At 34.5% G+C, this 18,143-nt stretch overlaps 1 long non-coding RNA gene across 1 annotated transcript; it reads left to right on the top strand.

The window, feature by feature from the left end:
- Positions 1–10,693: 10,693 nt before the first annotated feature.
- si:dkeyp-13a3.6 lies at positions 10,694–13,809 on the top strand. The gene is given in 4 exon segments (NR_186848.1): positions 10,694–11,107; positions 11,460–11,523; positions 11,807–11,933; positions 12,902–13,809. It is a non-coding gene; the product is annotated as a si:dkeyp-13a3.6 (long non-coding RNA).
- The last annotated feature ends 4,334 nt before the right edge of the window (positions 13,810–18,143 follow it).

The raw sequence follows: 18,143 nt of genomic DNA, 5'->3' as shown, positions 1-18,143 counted from the left end.
TAACATGTTTAACAGTGCATGAAATGTTGTCTAAAACAAAAAGATAATGCTTTTTAGTGGCTGGAACTGGTTTTATCACATTCTGAATTGAACGTTGAAAATGAGCTTTTCAGAGCCAGCAGAGGTCAAAATAAGCAGTAATGCAAACTCAGTCATAGACATAGATTTTCACTTGCAACTTGCTTTAACATGTTTAACAGTGCATGAAATGTTATCTAAAACAAAAAGAATAATGCATTTTAGTGGCTGGATCTGGTTTTATCACTTTCTGAATTCAACGTTGAAAATGAGCTTTTCAGAGCCAGCAGAGGTCAAAATAAGCAGTAATGCAAACTCAGTCATAGACATAGATTTTCACTTGCAACTTCCTTTAACATGTTTAACAGTGCATGAAATGTTGTCTAAAACAAAAAGAAAATGCTTTTTAGTGGCTGGAACTGGTTTTATCACATTCTGAATTGAACGTTGAAAATGAGCTTTTCAGAGTCAGCAGAGGTCAAAATAAGCAGTGATGCAAACTCAGTCATATACATAGATTTTCACTTGCAACTTGCTTTAACATGTTTAACAGTGCATGAAATGTTGTCTAAAACAAAAAGAAAATGCTTTTTAGTGGCTGGAACTGGTTTTATCACATTCTGAATTGAACGTTGAAAATGAGCTTTTCAGAGCCAGCAGAGGTCAAAATAAGCAGTAATGCAAACTCAGTCAGAGACAAAGATTTTCACTTGCAACTTGCTTTAACATATTTAACAGTGCATGAAATGTTGTCTAAAACAAAAAGAAAATGCTTTTTAGTGGCTGGAACTGGTTTTATCACATTCTGAATTGAACGTTGAAAATGAGCTTTTCAGAGCCAGCAGAGGTCAAAATAAGCAGTAATGCAAACTCAGTCAGAGACAAAGAATTTCACTTGCAACTTGCTTTAACATGTTTAACAGTGCATGAAATGTTGTCTAAAACAAAAAGAAAATGCTTTTTAGTGGCTGGATCTGGTTTTATCACATTCTGAATTGAACGTTGAAAATGAGCTTTTCAGAGCCAGCAGAGGTCAAAATAAGCAGTAATGCAAACTCAGTCATAGACATAGATTTTCACTTGCAACTTGCTTTAACATGTTTAACAGTGCATGAAATGTTATCTAAAACAAAAAGAATAATGCATTTTAGTGGCTAGATCTGGTTTTATCACTTTCTGAATTCAACGTTGAAAATGAGCTTTTCAGAGCCAGCAGAGGTCAAAATAAGCAGTAAATCAAACTCAGTCATAGACATAGATTTTCACTTGCAACTTGCTTTAACATGTTTAACAGTGCATGAAATGTTGTCTAAAACAAAAAGAAAATGCTTTTTAGTGGCTGGAACTGGTTTTATCACATTCTGAATTGAACGTTGAAAATGAGCTTTTCAGAGCCAGCAGAGGTCAAAATAAGAAGTGATGCAAACTCAGTCATAGACATAGATTTCACTTGCAACTTGCTTTAACATATTTAACAGTGCATGAAATGTTGTCTAAAACAAAAAGAAAATGCTGTTTAGTGGCTGGATCTGGTTTTATCACATTCTGAATTGAACGTTGAAAATGAGCTTTTCAGAGCCAGCAGAGGTCAAAATAAGCAGTAATGCAAACTCAGTCATAGACATAGATTTTCACTTGCAACTTGCTTTAACATGTTTAACAGTGCATGAAATGTTATCTAAAACAAAAAGAATAATGCATTTTAGTGGCTGGAACTGGTTTTATCACATTCTGAATTGAACGTTGAAAATGAGCTTTTCAGAGCCAGCAGAGGTCAAAATAAGCAGTAATGCAAACTCAGTCATAGACATAGATTTTCACTTGCAACTTGCTTTAACATGTTTAACAGTGCATGAAATGTTATCTTAAACAAAAAGAATAATGCATTTTAGTGGCTGGAACTGGTTTTATCACATTCTGAATTGAACGTTGAAAATGAGCTTTTCAGAGCCAGCAGAGGTCAAAATAAGCAGTAATGCAAACTCAGTCATAGACATAGAGTTTCACTTGCAACTTTCTTAAACATATTTAACAGTGCATGAAATGTTGTCTAAAACAAAAAGATAATGCTTTTTAGTGGCTGGAACTGGTTTTATCACATTCTGAATTGAACGTTGAAAATGAGCTTTTCAGAGCCAGCAGAGGTCAAAATAAGCAGTAATGCAAACTCAGTCAGAGACATAGATTTTCACTTGCAACTTGCTTTAACATGTTTAACAGTGCATGAAATGTTGTCTAAAACAAAAACATAATGCTTTTTAGTGGCTGGAACTGGTTTTATCACATTCTGAATTGAACGTTGAAAATGAGCTTTTCAGAGCCAGCAGAGGTCAAAATAAAGCAGTAATGCAAACTCAGTCATAGACATAGATTTTCACTTGCAACTTGCTTTAACATGTTTAACAGTGCATGAAATGTTGTCTAAAACAAAAAGAAAATGCTTTTTAGTGGCTGGAACTGGTTTTATCACATTCTGAATTGAACGTTGAAAATGAGCTTTTCAGAGCCAGCAGAGGTCAAAATAAGCAGTAATGCAAACTCAGTCAGAGACAAAGATTTTCACTTGCAACTTGCTTTAACATATTTAACAGTGCATGAAATGTTGTCTAAAACAAAAAGAAAATGCTTTTTAGTGGCTGGATCTGGTTTTATCACATTCTGAATTGAACGTTGAAAATGAGCTTTTCAGAGCCAGCAGAGGTCAAAATAAGCAGTAATGCAAACTCAGTCATAGACATAGATTTTCACTTGCAACTTGCTTTAACATGTTTAACAGTGCATGAAATGTTATCTAAAACAAAAAGAAAATGCTTTTTAGTGGCTGGATCTGGTTTTATCACATTCTGAATTGAACGTTGAAAATGAGCTTTTCAGAGCCAGCAGAGGTCAAAATAAGCAGTAATGCAAACTCAGTCATAGACATAGATTTTCACTTGCAACTTGCTTTAACATGTTTAACAGTGCATGAAATGTTATCTTAAACAAAAAGAATAATGCATTTTAGTGGCTGGAACTGGTTTTATCACATTCTGAATTGAACATTGAAAATGAGCTTTTCAGAGCCAGCAGAGGTCAAAATAAGCAGTAATGCAAACTCAGTCATAGACATAGATTTTCACTTGCAACTTTCTTAAACATATTTAACAGTGCATGAAATGTTGTCTAAAACAAAAAGCTAATGCTTTTTAGTGGCTGGAACTGGTTTTATCACATTCTAAATTGAACGTTGAAAATGAGCTTTTCAGAGCCAGCAGAGGTCAAAATAAGCAGTAATGCAAACTCAGTCATAGACATAGATTTTCACTTGCAACTTGCTTTAACATGTTTAACAGTGCATGAAATGTTGTCTAAAAACAAAAAGAAAATGCTTTTTAGTGGCTGGAACTGGTTTTATCACATTCTGAATTGAACGATGAAAATGAGCTTTTCAGAGCCAGCAGAGGTCAAAATAAGCAGTAATGCAAACTCAGTCAGAGACATAGATTTTCACTTGCAACTTGCTTTAACATGTTTAACAGTGCATGAAATGTTGTCTAAAACAAAAAGAAAATGCTTTTTAGTGGCTGGATCTGGTTTTATCACATTCTGAATTGAACGTTGAAAATGAGCTTTTCAGAGCCAGCAGAGGTCAAAATAAGCAGTAATGCAAACTCAGTCATAGACATAGATTTTCACTTGCAACTTGCTTTAACATGTTTAACAGTGCATGAAATGTTATCTAAAACAAAAAGAATAATGCATTTTAGTGGCTGGATCTGGTTTTATCACTTTCTGAATTCAACGTTGAAAATGAGCTGTTCTCAGCCAGCAGAGGTCAAAATAAGCAGTAATGCAAACTCAGTCATAGACATAGATTTTCACTTGCAACTTGCTTTAACATATTTAACAGTGCATGAAATGTTGTCTAAAACAAAAAGAAAATGCTTTTTAGTGGCTGGATCTGGTTTTATCACATTCTGAATTGAACGTTGAAAATGAGCTTTTCAGAGCCAGCAGAGGTCAAAATAAGCAGTAATGCAAACTCAGTCAGAGACATAGATTTTCACTTGCAACTTGCTTTAACATGTTTAACAGTGCATGAAATGTCTAAAACAAAAAGATAATGCTTTTTAGTGGCTGGAACTGGTTTTATCACATTCTGAATTGAACGTTGAAAATGAGCTTTTCAGAGCCAGCAGAGGTCAAAATAAGCAGTAATGCAAACTCAGTCAGAGACATAGATTTTCACTTGCAACTTGCTTTAACATGTTTAACAGTGCATGAAATGTTGTCTAAAACAAAAAGATAATGCTTTTTAGTGGCTGGAACTGGTTTTATCACATTCTGAATTGAACGTTGAAAATGAGCTTTTCAGAGCCAGCAGAGGTCAAAATAAGCAGTAATGCAAACTCAGTCAGAGACAAAGAATTTCACTTGCAACTTGCTTTAACATGTTTAACAGTGCATGAAATGTTGTCTAAAACAAAAAGAAAATGCTTTTTAGTGGCTGGATCTGGTTTTATCACATTCTGAATTGAACGTTGAAAATGAGCTTTTCAGAGCCAGCAGAGGTCAAAATAAGCAGTAATGCAAACTCAGTCATAGACATAGATTTTCACTTGCAACTTGCTTTAACATGTTTAACAGTGCATGAAATGTTATCTAAAACAAAAAGAATAATGCATTTTAGTGGCTGGATCTGGTTTTATCACTTTCTGAATTCAACGTTGAAAATGAGCTTTTCAGAGCCAGCAGAGGTCAAAATAAGCAGTAAATCAAACTCAGTCATAGACATAGATTTTCACTTGCAACTTGCTTTAACATGTTTAACAGTGCATGAAATGTTGTCTAAAACAAAAAGAAAATGCTTTTTAGTGGCTGGAACTGGTTTTATCACATTCTGAATTGAACGTTGAAAATGAGCTTTTCAGAGCCAGCAGAGGTCAAAATAAGCAGTGATGCAAACTCAGTCATAGACATAGATTTTCACTTGCAACTTGCTTTAACATATTTAACAGTGCATGAAATGTTGTCTAAAACAAAAGATAATGCTTTTTAGTGGCTGGAACTGGTTTTATCACATTCTGAATTGAACGTTGAAAATGAGCTTTTCAGAGCCAGCAGAGGTCAAAATAAGCAGTAATGCAAACTCAGTCAGAGACATAGATTTTCACTTGCAACTTGCTTTAACATGTTTAGCAGTGCATGAAATGTTGTCTAAAACAAAAACATAATGCTTTTTAGTGGCTGGAACTGGTTTTATCACATTCTGAATTGAACGTTGAAAATGAGCTTTTCAGAGCCAGCAGAAGTCAAAATAAAGCAGTAATGCAAACTCAGTCATAGACATAGATTTTCACTTGCAACTTGCTTTAACATGTTTAACAGTGCATGAAATGTTGTCTAAAACAAAAAGAAAATGCTTTTTAGTGGCTGGAACTGGTTTTATCACATTCTGAATTGAACGTTGAAAATGAGCTTTTCAGAGCCAGCAGAGGTCAAAATAAACAGTAATGCAAACTCAGTCATAGACATAGATTTTCACTTGCAACTTGCTTTATCATGTTTAACAGTGCATGAAATGTTATCTAAAACAAAAAGAATAATGCATTTTAGTGGCTGGATCTGGTTTTATCACTTTCTGAATTCAACGTTGAAAATGAGCTTTTCAGAGCCAGCAGAGGTCAAAATAAGCAGTAATGCAAACTCAGTCAGAGACAAAGATTTTCACTTGCAACTTGCTTTAACATATTTAACAGTGCATGAAATGTTGTCTAAAACAAAAAGAATGATGCATTTTAGTAGCTGGATCTGGTTTTATCACATTCTGTGATGGACGTTGAAAATGAGCTTTTCAGAGCCAGCAGAGGTCAAAATAAGCAGTAATGCAAACTCAGTCAGAGACATAGATTTTCACTTGCAACTTTCTTAAACATATTTAACAGTGCATGAAATGTTGTCTAAAACAAAAAGAAAATGCTTTTTAGTGGCTGGAACTGGTTTTATCACATTCTGAATTGAACGTTGAAAATGAGCTTTTCAGAGCCAGCAGAGGTCAAAATAAGCAGTAATGCAAACTCAGTCAGAGACAAAGATTTTCACTTGCAACTTGCTTTAACATGTTTAACAGTGCATGAAATGTTGTCTAAAACAAAAAGAAAATGCTTTTTAGTGGCTGGAACTGGTTTTATCATATTCTGAATTGAACGTTGAAAATGAGCTTTTCAGAGCCAGCAGAGGTCAAAATAAGCAGTAATGCAAACTCAGTCAGAGACATAGATTTTCACTTGCAACTTGCTTTAACATGTTTAACAGTGCATGAAATGTTATCTTAAACAAAAAGAATAATGCATTTTAGTGGCTGGAACTGGTTTTATCACATTCTGAATTGAACGTTGAAAATGAGCTTTTCAGAGCCAGCAGAGGTCAAAATAAGCAGTAATGCAAACTCAGTCAGAGACATAGATTTTCACTTGCAACTTGCTTTAACATGTTTAACAGTGCATGAAATGTTGTCTAAAACAAAAACATAATGCTTTTTAGTGGCTGGAACTGGTTTTATCACATTCTGAATTGAACGTTGAAAATGAGCTTTTCAGAGCCAGCAGAGGTCAAAATAAGCAGTAATGCAAACTCAGTCATAGACATAGATTTTCACTTGCAACTTGCTTTAACATGTTTAACAGTGCATGAAATGTTGTCTAAAACAAAAAGAAAATGCTTTTTAGTGGCTGGAACTGGTTTTATCACATTCTGAATTGAACGTTGAAAATGAGCTTTTCAGAGCCAGCAGAGGTCAAAATAAGCAGTAATGCAAACTCAGTCAGAGACAAAGATTTTCACTTGCAACTTGCTTTAACATGTTTAACAGTGCATGAAATGTTGTCTAAAACAAAAAGAAAATGCTTTTTAGTGGCTGGAACTGGTTTTATCATATTCTGAATTGAACGTTGAAAATGAGCTTTTCAGAGCCAGCAGAGGTCAAAATAAGCAGTAATGCAAACTCAGTCAGAGACATAGATTTTCACTTGCAACTTGCTTTAACATGTTTAACAGTGCATGAAATGTTATCTTAAACAAAAAGAATAATGCATTTTAGTGGCTGGAACTGGTTTTATCACATTCTGAATTGAACGTTGAAAATGAGCTTTTCAGAGCCAGCAGAGGTCAAAATAAGCAGTAATGCAAACTCAGTCAGAGACATAGATTTTCACTTGCAACTTGCTTTAACATGTTTAACAGTGCATGAAATGTTGTCTAAAACAAAAACATAATGCTTTTTAGTGGCTGGAACTGGTTTTATCACATTCTGAATTGAACGTTGAAAATGAGCTTTTCAGAGCCAGCAGAGGTCAAAATAAGCAGTAATGCAAACTCAGTCATAGACATAGATTTTCACTTGCAACTTGCTTTAACATGTTTAACAGTGCATGAAATGTTGTCTAAAACAAAAAGAAAATGCTTTTTAGTGGCTGGAACTGGTTTTATCACATTCTGAATTGAACGTTGAAAATGAGCTTTTCAGAGCCAGCAGAGGTCAAAATAAGCAGTAATGCAAACTCAGTCAGAGACAAAGATTTTCACTTGCAACTTGCTTTAACATATTTAACAGTGCATGAAATGTTGTCTAAAACAAAAAGAAAATGCTTTTTAGTGGCTGGAACTGGTTTTATCACATTCTGAATTGAACGTTGAAAATGAGCTTTTCAGAGCCAGCAGAGGTCAAAATAAGCAGTAATGCAAACTCAGTCATAGACATAGATTTTCACTTGCAACTTTCTTAAACATATTTAACAGTGCATGAAATGTTGTCTAAAACAAAAAGATAATGCTTTTTAGTGGCTGGAACTGGTTTTATCACATTCTGAATTGAACGTTGAAAATGAGCTTTTCAGAGCCAGCAGAGGTCAAAATAAGCAGTAATGCAAACTCAGTCAGAGACATAGATTTTCACTTGCAACTTGCTTTAACATGTTTAACAGTGCATGAAATGTTGTCTAAAACAAAAAGAAAATGCTTTTTAGTGGCTGGAACTGGTTTTATCACATTCTGAATTGAACGTTGAAAATGAGCTTTTCAGAGCCAGCAGAGGTCAAAATAAGCAGTAATGCAAACTCAGTCAGAGACAAAGATTTTCACTTGCAACTTGCTTTAACATGTTTAACAGTGCATGAAATGTTGTCTAAAACAAAAAGAAAATGCTTTTTAGTGGCTGGAACTGGTTTTATCACATTCTGAATTGAACGTTGAAAATGAGCTTTTCAGAGCCAGCAGAGGTCAAAATAAGCAGTAATGCAAACTCAGTCATAGACATAGATTTTCACTTGCAACTTTCTTAAACATATTTAACAGTGCATGAAATGTTGTCTAAAACAAAAAGATAATGCTTTTTAGTGGCTGGAACTGGTTTTATCACATTCTGAATTGAACGTTGAAAATGAGCTTTTCAGAGCCAGCAGAGGTCAAAATAAGCAGTAATGCAAACTCAGTCAGAGACATAGATTTTCACTTGCAACTTGCTTTAACATGTTTAACAGTGCATGAAATGTTGTCTAAAACAAAAAGAAAATGCTTTTTAGTGGCTGGAACTGGTTTTATCACATTCTGAATTGAACGTTGAAAATGAGCTTTTCAGAGCCAGCAGAGGTCAAAATAAGCAGTAATGCAAACTCAGTCAGAGACAAAGATTTTCACTTGCAACTTGCTTTAACATGTTTAACAGTGCATGAAATGTTGTCTAAAACAAAAAGAAAATGCTTTTTAGTGGCTGGATCTGGTTTTATCACATTCTGAATTGAACGTTGAAAATGAGCTTTTCAGAGCCAGCAGAGGTCAAAATAAGCAGTAATGCAAACTCAGTCATAGACATAGATTTTCACTTGCAACTTGCTTTAACATGTTTAACAGTGCATGAAATGTTATCTAAAACAAAAAGAATAATGCATTTTAGTGGCTGGATCTGGTTTTATCACTTTCTGAATTCAACGTTGAAAATGAGCTGTTCTCAGCCAGCAGAGGTCAAAATAAGCAGTAATGCAAACTCAGTCATAGACATAGATTTTCACTTGCAACTTGCTGTAACATATTTAACAGTGCATGAAATGTTGTCTAAAACAAAAACATAATGCTTTTTAGTGGCTGGAACTGGTTTTATCACATTCTGAATTGAACGTTGAAAATGAGCTTTTCAGAGCCAGCAGAGGTCAAAATAAGCAGTAATGCAAACTCAGTCATAGACATAGATTTTCACTTGCAACTTGCTTTAACATGTTTAACAGTGCATGAAATGTTGTCTAAAACAAAAAGAAAATGCTTTTTAGTGGCTGGAACTGGTTTTATCACATTCTGAATTGAACGTTGAAAATGAGCTTTTCAGAGCCAGCAGAGGTCAAAATAAGCAGTAATGCAAACTCAGTCAGAGACAAAGATTTTCACTTGCAACTTGCTTTAACATATTTAACAGTGCATGAAATGTTGTCTAAAACAAAAAGAAAATGCTTTTTAGTGGCTGGAACTGGTTTTATCACATTCTGAATTGAACGTTGAAAATGAGCTTTTCAGAGCCAGCAGAGGTCAAAATAAGCAGTAATGCAAACTCAGTCATAGACATAGATTTTCACTTGCAACTTTCTTAAACATATTTAACAGTGCATGAAATGTAGTCTAAAACAAAAAGATAATGCTTTTTAGTGGCTGGAACTGGTTTTATCACATTCTGAATTGAACGTTGAAAATGAGCTTTTCAGAGCCAGCAGAGGTCAAAATAAGCAGTAATGCAAACTCAGTCAGAGACATAGATTTTCACTTGCAACTTGCTTTAACATGTTTAACAGTGCATGAAATGTTGTCTAAAACAAAAAGAAAATGCTTTTTAGTGGCTGGAACTGGTTTTATCACATTCTGAATTGAACGTTGAAAATGAGCTTTTCAGAGCCAGCAGAGGTCAAAATAAGCAGTAATGCAAACTCAGTCAGAGACAAAGATTTTCACTTGCAACTTGCTTTAACATGTTTAACAGTGCATGAAATGTTGTCTAAAACAAAAAGAAAATGCTTTTTAGTGGCTGGATCTGGTTTTATCACATTCTGAATTGAACGTTGAAAATGAGCTTTTCAGAGCCAGCAGAGGTCAAAATAAGCAGTAATGCAAACTCAGTCATAGACATAGATTTTCACTTGCAACTTTGTTAAACATATTTAACAGTGCATGAAATGTAGTCTAAAACAAAAAGATAATGCTTTTTAGTGGCTGGAACTGGTTTTATCACATTCTGAATTGAACGTTGAAAATGAGCTTTTCAGAGCCAGCAGAGGTCAAAATAAGCAGTAATGCAAACTCAGTCAGAGACATAGATTTTCACTTGCAACTTGCTTTAACATGTTTAACAGTGCATGAAATGTTGTCTAAAACAAAAAGAAAATGCTTTTTAGTGGCTGGAACTGGTTTTATCACATTCTGAATTGAACGTTGAAAATGAGCTTTTCAGAGCCAGCAGAGGTCAAAATAAGCAGTAATGCAAACTCAGTCAGAGACAAAGATTTTCACTTGCAACTTGCTTTAACATGTTTAACAGTGCATGAAATGTTGTCTAAAACAAAAAGAAAATGCTTTTTAGTGGCTGGATCTGGTTTTATCACATTCTGAATTGAACGTTGAAAATGAGCTTTTCAGAGCCAGCAGAGGTCAAAATAAGCAGCCCAGCCGGCACACGACCGACCTTCAACGTTGAAATATGGTTGAAATAAGGTCAGATGTGTTTTGAACGTTGAAATAATGTTGATAGAACGTTTAATGTAGAACGGTTGAAAAACAGCCTGCATATGACAAGGCTTCAACGTTGAAATGTGGTTGAAAATACGTCAGTAGTTGCTTTAATGTTGAAACAATGTTGAATGATAAATGGTTGAAAAAAGTTACAGAAATCCTTGTACAAATCAACGTTGACATTTTTTTTATCATGATCTGTATGTTGAATTTACGTCATGGCTTCACCCAATATTCAACATGTTTGGTTACCATGGTATCGGAGGACTCGGCGCACGCGGCCGCGCGCAGCGCTTCACTTCACTTAATTACGAACACCTGACCTGCAGTGCAGCAGAATTCAGAGGTAAGCGTGTTTTTAGATGCTTTAATGTTTTATTTACCCCCCGATTTTGTTTTACACACAGTGTATCTTAAATGTGACTTGGTGTAGTGTTTCGAATTTTGAAGCATTTAAAACTTTCCAGTTTGGTTTTTAGTCTTGTTTGCGCTCCGGTGACGCGCAGCTAACCTTGAGGTAATGTCACATGTTTAAATAAGCGTTTTTATGGCAAATTCAAAGCGATAAACTCCTAACGCAGTTTAAAGTTACTGAGCAACGTTATAAAACAATATCCTTTTTATACGCTGTATCATTAGTGTTATTATTACAAAGTGAACTGCTGTCGTTTCACTGTTGTTGTTGTTTTTGCTTTTAGAGATGTAACTTACTCCAGAGACGCACTAACTTGCACATCATTGAATGGAAAAGGCTTTGTCCATGTAAGTTTACTTTACCTTTAACTAAGCTATCTGTTAAATCTTCTTGGTGCTTTGGTTGGTGATATTCTCTTTCTAATCTGTTTGTTTATTGATTGTTAGGCTATGTTGTGATATTATATTGTTATATTGATATTATTATTGTGAAATCATGTTGTGATGTTATACTATGTGACCGTATTGGGGAACAAATATATATTTAGTTAGAAATTAATGCTTAAATTACACTTTGTATAGTAGTAGATAAGAGGTGTAATGCGTTTTAATTTTCTGGGTTTTCTGGAAGGTCCAGTTGAGGGGCATCAAGAACAAGCAGATGGCCTAAACCTGTGTCAGCCTGGACAGACTGCAGTTCTGCTATTCCACACCAAGGCTTTTGTATGGATGTCTGACTACTACTGTGTTCTCTAAAGGTATTACTGGAGCAAAACAACAGCACCTGTTACAGTGAAATTTGTATTCATAAAAATAGTGATACATGTGTAGCAGGTCCAGTACATGTGATGTTATTGAGAAGTTGTTTTTATTAAATGTCATTAAAACAAATAAATAAACATGCTATTTAAATAAATCTAAATATTAAAAACTTGAGGATTAAGATGAGAAATGAAATGCATCATCTGTCTTGCGAATGGGGACTACTTAAGAATTCTGGTGTTTTCCAACTGAAAGGGATAGTTCACCCTAGAATGAAAATTTACTCACATTTTACTCCCCAAATGGTTTAAAACCATTATGAGTTTATTTTGTTTAACAAAAAAAAAGAGGCTATTCTGAAAAAAAAAACTAAAAACCTGTAAACATTGACCACCATAGTAGAAAAAAATACTATAGAAGTCAATGGTTATAGATTTGCAGCTTTCTTCAAAATATCTTCTTTTGTGTTCAATGTGGTCAGTAAATGACGACAGAATAAACATTTTGAACTATCCCTTTTATTCTCTGTCCTACATGCAGACTTTTGTAGAAGTGCTACTCCTTCTAGAGTTTTTCTCAACCATATGTCTAAAAAGCTTTAAACAGCTTTTACAGTACATGTAATGGTTTACAACAACTTGTAATTATTAGATGTGTTGAATGTTTCATGATTCTTTACTGCAGCCTTTGTTAAAAAAAAAAAAAAAAAAAGTAATTTTTTTGAGAATCTGAAATTTGAATTCTGGAAATGCTGGCACCGGTGGTGGCGAAGGGCTTCCTGACGATATCACACCTAATTCTTCACTTCTCTTAGTTAGGAATATTCAGATGGATGAGTCAAAATTATTGAGTGGGACGATATTATAGGACAAATTTGGATTCAATAAAAAATAAATATTTGAATTTCACTTTGTATAATAGCAGATACCAACTTAGTTGTAACCTCATATTTCATTTATTGCAGGTTTTCTGGAAGCTCCATTTGAGTTTATCAAGGACATACTGATGGCCTAAACCAGTGTCAGCCTAGACAGACAGACAGACATCTATTGGAGTTCTGCTACACAAGACCAAACTCTCTGCTTTTGTATGGATGTCTGACTAGTACGGTGTTCTCTAAAGGTATAACTGGAGCAAAACAACAGCATCCGTTACAGTGAAATTTGTGTTCATAAAAGATATGTGTAACAGGTCCAGTACATTTGTCATAGGTTAAATTACAGAAAGTACTGTAAAAATAACTTTGCCTTTGCCACAACAGGTCATGGTGTGTGCATACTACTCGTAGTACACACACATGCTGATCTGATGCGGGAGAGATATACGCAAACACATTTGTATTTACTGTTTTGTTTTGCCTCACTAAAGTGTTGTTGGAGCTTGGTATGTTCAGTGGAAATCACTGAAGTCACATGGAACGTTTTGACAATGTGTTTTGTGCCTTATCTTGACAATGACCATCTTGGGACTATTGCTGTCTGTAGAGGATGAGGAGCATTCGATCTAAAATATTTTAGTTTGTGTTCTGAAGATTAACAGGTCTCTGGGATGACACAAGTACTTAATAACAGAACCTATATGAACAGTTAATGTGACATGTAATAGTGAAATAGTGGTCCTACATTCACAAATGTGAGCCATTATTATAAGATCCATGTGAACATGCAATTTTTATGATACTAATAATAATGGAATAACAAATTGCTTTTACTGTTGTGTTTGTGAGAGAGAATCAAACCATATATTCTACACATTTTCTTGATGATTTACTGAAAAATTTGTCTACATGTTCCACTGTCACAGGTGCTCAGTTTTGCTGCAGTAATGCTAAACACAATAGATGTACTTTATGAACCCCCCCCCCCCCCCCCCCCCAAAAAAAAAAAAAAAAACTAAATATTTAGCATGCAGACCTGCAAAGAGAAGGAGTAATGTCAGGTTTAGATTATAGCATGAGTTTTCACTATTGTGAAAGTGAAGCCATTCATTCACAATGAATTGGAATAGCAAACCTCATTATTGATTTTGTAGGAAACTCACCTGGTGTTTGAGAAATAAATATGTATTTAACTGCTAGACTGATATAGATGTTATGTGTTTTACACTTGATTCTTTGTCCCAGTGCCATCTTTTACCTCAAGTTTTTCTCTCAACCTATAAAATCTCAAACAGATGTAATGTATTTCACTTGTGATTCTTAGTTGTGAGTGATGTTTTTTATTTTTATTTTTTTACTGCAGCCACTAAAAATGGGTATTTTGCAAACTTTGTAAACGGAATTGTATTTTTGGAGACTGTGATGGTTGAAGCGTAGTTTAGTTACTTGGTTTAATTTAGTTAGTATCTGTCTTTCTGAAGACGGTAACACTTTACAATAAGGTTGTATTAGTAAGTGTTAATGTATTTACTAACATGAACAGAACAATGAAGCATCTTTCATATAAAGAAAGTACAGTTCATGTCAGCTCAGTGCATTAATGTTAACAAGCATGCATTTTGATTCTAATAGCATCGGGACATATTTCAATTAATTAAATGATTAATAAATGCTGTACAAGTATTTGTTCTTTGTTCATGTTAGTAAACATTAACTAACTTTAATTCATGAAACCTAATTAAAAAGTGACTATTTAATTGTATGCCTTTTTCTGTATTTGAGTGTACAGCATGTATAGTAACCTGCATGGTTTTAATGAACTATGTATGCTGTAAATGTTGCTGTATTTAGAATAATTAAAATAATGAGGTGTGTATTAAATGAATTGATACACAGGCTAAGTTGTGTATTTGTGTCGTGTATTTTTAATTAGTAAAAATTTGTTTGCTATATTTATGGACTTTGCGTTGTATGTAATTCCTATTTAACTTACGTTGAAATGTATGACGGTGAAACAACGTCACGGTATCAACGTTGATCCAATTTGCAAAATCGAAAGGTAATTCAACCTTCATTCAACGTCTACAAAACGACCATAATTCACCCATGAAAAAGGTAAGAGTGAAACAACGTTGTGATTTCAACGGTGAATCACCGGTGGTGGTCCAACGGTGAAACAACGTCACTATATAAACGTTGATCCAATTTGCAAAATCGAAAGGTAATTCAACGTTGATCCAACCATAGACCTGACGTTGATTCAACGTTGAATCACCGTTGAAATGCCGGCTGGGAGTAATGCAAACTCAGTCATAGACATAGATTTTCACTTGCAACTTGCTTTAACATGTTTAACAGTGCATGAAATGTTATCTAAAACAAAAAGAATAATGCATTTTAGTGGCTGGATCTGGTTTTATCACTTTCTGAATTCAACGTTGAAAATGAGCTGTTCTCAGCCAGCAGAGGTCAAAATAAGCAGTAATGCAAACTCAGTCATAGACATAGATTTTCACTTGCAACTTGCTGTAACATATTTAACAGTGCATGAAATGTTGTCTAAAACAAAAACATAATGCTTTTTAGTGGCTGGAACTGGTTTTATCACATTCTGAATTGAACGTTGAAAATGAGCTTTTCAGAGCCAGCAGAGGTCAAAATAAGCAGTAATGCAAACTCAGTCATAGACATAGATTTTCACTTGCAACTTGCTTTAACATGTTTAACAGTGCATGAAATGTTGTCTAAAACAAAAAGAAAATGCTTTTTAGTGGCTGGAACTGGTTTTATCACATTCTGAATTGAACGTTGAAAATGAGCTTTTCAGAGCCAGCAGAGGTCAAAATAAGCAGTAATGCAAACTCAGTCAGAGACAAAGATTTTCACTTGCAACTTGCTTTAACATATTTAACAGTGCATGAAATGTTGTCTAAAACAAAAAGAAAATGCTTTTTAGTGGCTGGAACTGGTTTTATCACATTCTGAATTGAACGTTGAAAATGAGCTTTTCAGAGCCAGCAGAGGTCAAAATAAGCAGTAATGCAAACTCAGTCATAGACATAGATTTTCACTTGCAACTTTCTTAAACATATTTAACAGTGCATGAAATGTTGTCTAAAACAAAAAGATAATGCTTTTTAGTGGCTGGAACTGGTTTTATCACATTCTGAATTGAACGTTGAAAATGAGCTTTTCAGAGCCAGCAGAGGTCAAAATAAGCAGTAATGCAAACTCAGTCAGAGACATAGATTTTCACTTGCAACTTGCTTTAACATGTTTAACAGTGCATGAAATGTTGTCTAAAACAAAAACATAATGCTTTTTAGTGGCTGGAACTGGTTTTATCACATTCTGAATTGAACGTTGAAAATGAGCTTTTCAGAGCCAGCAGAGGTCAAAATAAGCAGTAATGCAAACTCAGTCATAGACATAGATTTTCACTTGCAACTTGCTTTAACATGTTTAACAGTGCATGAAATGTTGTCTAAAACAAAAACATAATGCTTTTTAGTGGCTGGAACTGGTTTTATCACATTCTGAATTGAACGTTGAAAATGAGCTTTTCAGAGCCAGCAGAGGTCAAAATAAGCAGTAATGCAAACTCAGTCAGAGACAAAGATTTTCACTTGCAACTTGCTTTAACATATTTAACAGTGCATGAAATGTTGTCTAAAACAAAAAGAATGATGCATTTTAGTAGCTGGATCTGGTTTTATCACATTCTGTGATGGACGTTGAAAATGAGCTTTTCAGAGCCAGCAGAGGTCAAAATAAGCAGTAATGCAAACTCAGTCAGAGACATAGATTTTCACTTGCAACTTTCTTAAACATATTTAACAGTGCATGAAATGTTGTCTAAAACAAAAAGAAAATGCTTTTTAGTGGCTGGAACTGGTTTTATCACATTCTGAATTGAACGTTGAAAATGAGCTTTTCAGAGCCAGCAGAGGTCAAAATAAGCAGTAATGCAAACTCAGTCAGAGACAAAGATTTTCACTTGCAACTTGCTTTAACATGTTTAACAGTGCATGAAATGTTGTCTAAAACAAAAAGAAAATGCTTTTTAGTGGCTGGAACTGGTTTTATCACATTCTGAATTGAACGTTGAAAATGAGCTTTTCAGAGCCAGCAGAGGTCAAAATAAGCAGTAATGCAAACTCAGTCAGAGACATAGATTTTCACTTGCAACTTGCTTTAACATGTTTAACAGTGCATGAAATGTTGTCTAAAACAAAAACATAATGCTTTTTAGTGGCTGGAACTGGTTTTATCACATTCTGAATTGAACGTTGAAAATGAGCTTTTCAGAGCCAGCAGAGGTCAAAATAAGCAGTAATGCAAACTCAGTCATAGACATAGATTTTCACTTGCAACTTGCTTTAACATATTTAACAGTGCATGAAATGTTGTCTAAAACAAAAAGAAAATGCTTTTTAGTGGCTGGAACTGGTTTTATCACATTCTGAATTGAACGTTGAAAATGAGCTTTTCAGAGCCAGCAGAGGTCAAAATAAGCAGTAATGCAAACTCAGTCATAGACATAGATTTTCACTTGCAACTTTCTTAAACATATTTAACAGTGCATGAAATGTTGTCTAAAACAAAAAGAAAATGCTTTTTAGTGGCTGGAACTGGTTTTATCACATTCTGAATTGAACGTTGAAAATGAGCTTTTCAGAGCCAGCAGAGGTCAAAATAAGCAGTAATGCAAACTCAGTCAGAGACATAGATTTTCACTTGCAACTTGCTTTAACATGTTTAACAGTGCATGAAATGTTGTCTAAAACAAAAAGAAAATGCTTTTTAGTGGCTGGAACTGGTTTTATCACATTCTGAATTGAACGTTGAAAATGAGCTTTTCAGAGCCAGCAGAGGTCAAAATAAGCAGTAATGCAAACTCAGTCATAGACATAGATTTTCACTTGCAACTTGCTTTAACATGTTTAACAGTGCATGAAATGTTGTCTAAAACAAAAAGAATAATGCTTTTTAGTGGCTGGAACTGGTTTTATCACATTCTGAATTGAACGTTGAAAATGAGCTTTTCAGAGCCAGCAGAGGTCAAAATAAGCAGTAATGCAAACTCAGTCAGAGACAAAGATTTTTACTTGCAACTTGCTTTAACATATTTAACAGTGCATGAAATGTTATCTAAAACAAAAAGAATAATGCATTTTAGTGGCTGGATCTGGTTTTATCACTTTCTGAATTCAACGTTGAAAATGAGCTGTTCTCAGCCAGCAGAGGTCAAAATAAGCAGTAATGCAAACTCAGTCATAGACATTGATTTTCACTTGCAACTTGCTGTAACATATTTAACAGTGCATGA

The sequence above is a fragment of the Danio rerio genome, chromosome 16 (genome assembly GCF_049306965.1).
Source record: "Danio rerio strain Tuebingen ecotype United States chromosome 16, GRCz12tu, whole genome shotgun sequence".
In the NCBI taxonomy this organism is placed as follows: domain Eukaryota; kingdom Metazoa; phylum Chordata; class Actinopteri; order Cypriniformes; family Danionidae; genus Danio; species Danio rerio.
This window is presented reverse-complemented; position numbering and strand designations above follow the sequence as displayed.